Source organism: Rhinopithecus bieti, unplaced genomic scaffold (assembly GCF_001698545.2).
Source record: "Rhinopithecus bieti isolate Rb0 unplaced genomic scaffold, ASM169854v2 scaffold_73597, whole genome shotgun sequence".
Lineage (NCBI taxonomy): Eukaryota > Metazoa > Chordata > Mammalia > Primates > Cercopithecidae > Rhinopithecus > Rhinopithecus bieti.
Window position 1 is genome coordinate 1 of NW_016827067.1, and position 1,816 is coordinate 1,816.

The window sequence follows — 1,816 nt, forward strand, 5'->3', positions numbered from 1 at the left end:
TATAGTACCAAATGGTGGTCTAGGAGCAGCTGGGCAGATAGCACTGGGCATATTTTGGAATGGATGAGGTCTGGCTCCCTAGGCAATCCAGCGAGGACTTGGTCTTAGTTAAGCAATTTGGCTAGAAGGATGGTATGCAGCACCGTTCTGAGTCTGTGGGAGAGCTGCCATGAAGTAACCTGAAGGAGGTGCTGGCTGGTAGGGGTTGATTACAGGGTTGGGCGTAGCTCATACACTTGCCATTTTCTGCATATACTGGTTAGTGAGGTGAGCCTGGCACTCTTCTTTGCGCTGAGCTAAAGCTACATACAATGGCTTTGTGGCCACAATTCTACCATTCATTTCTGTAACTGCTTTAGTGGCTTCTTCTGGTGAAGAGAAACATACAAAACCAAACCTTTTGCTGCAACCACCCTCCATCATAACCTTTGCACTAGTGATTGTACCAAATGGAGAAAACTCTTTCCGGAGACGTTCATCATCAATGCCATCATCAAGATTTTTCACATAAAGATTAACACCGTGGTATCTGGTGATCCCATCTTGCTTCATCTGTTCAAACTTGCGCTTAAGTTCTGTCTGCCGTTTCACTTTTTTCTGAGCTCTACCAACATAAATTTGTTTTCCATTGAGCTCCTTTCCATTCATTTCATCCACAGCTTTCTGTGCATCTTCAAGCCTTTCAAAGCTTACAAATCCAAATCCTTTGGATTTTCCACTTTCATCAGTCATTACTTTCACATTTAAGGTAGGCCCAAACTTGCCAAAGAGATCCTTAAGGGTTTCATCATCCATGTCTTCTCCAAAATTCTTAACGTAAACACTGGTGAACTCATTTGCCCTAGCTCCAAGTTCAGCTTCTTGTTCTTTACGAGACGTAAATCGTGCAACAACTACTTTGCAATCATTTAGGAGCATTCCATTCATTTTTTTCCATAGCTCTTTCAGCTGCTTCCTGTGTCTCAAAGTGTACAAATCCATAGTCCTTGGAATCATTTTCATCACAGATCACCTTACATGAAAGGATGTTACCAAAAGGAGAAAATGTATCATACAGTGCTTATTATCAATGGATTTGTCCGGATTTTTAATATATGTAGCCCACTCCACTTCTGCGAAGTGATGAATCAAGCTGAGACCACACGATGCCTACTGCCTTGCCCTTTACAACATCAAAATTCATAGTGTTCACAGCATGCTCCGCGTCCGCCGGCTGCTGGAAGTTCACATACGCGCAGCCCAAAGAGCAGCAGGTGTTCATGTCCCTGCAGACCCGGATGGAGAGGATGGGCGAGGCCGGGCTGAACTCGTAGAGCATCACGCGGGTCACGTCTGGATGGAGGTCCCCCACGTAGAGCGAGGACGTGGGGTAGCTGGGGGCACTGGGGTTCATCTCAGCAGGGCTGCCCGCAGGGCCACGGGCGGCGACCTTTCCGTGAAAGGAGGAGCGCGAATGCCGGGGGTGGGAGCCGGAGACGGGAGGAGGTGAGCGGGGCAAGCGCAGAGGGCCAAAATCACCCGGAATCGAAAACTACTCAACCGCCCCGAGCGGTGTTGATCCGCTGCCGCTGGCTGCGGGCGAGGGTGGCGGTGTCAGTCTGGGCAGCGGGAAGGCCTCGGTCTCTTGGTTCCTTCTTGAAGCTGCTGCGGGCGGGCGGGTCGGCCTCGGCTGCTTCTAGGGGTTATTTTATAAAAGAGGAAGAAAAAAAAAAATAAAAGTCTACGGCGGGGGAGAGGCAGAATTTTTGTACATTTTGGGGAAGTTTAAAAAATTTTTTTAGCCGGGCGCGGTGGCTCAAGCCTGTAATCCCAGCAC

At 48.6% G+C, this 1,816-nt stretch overlaps 1 pseudogene; it reads right to left on the reverse strand.

The window, feature by feature from the left end:
• Positions 1-6: 6 nt before the first annotated feature.
• On the reverse strand, positions 7-1,479 carry LOC108523196 (polyadenylate-binding protein 1 pseudogene; annotated as a pseudogene).
• Between the last annotated feature and the right edge of the window lie 337 nt (positions 1,480-1,816).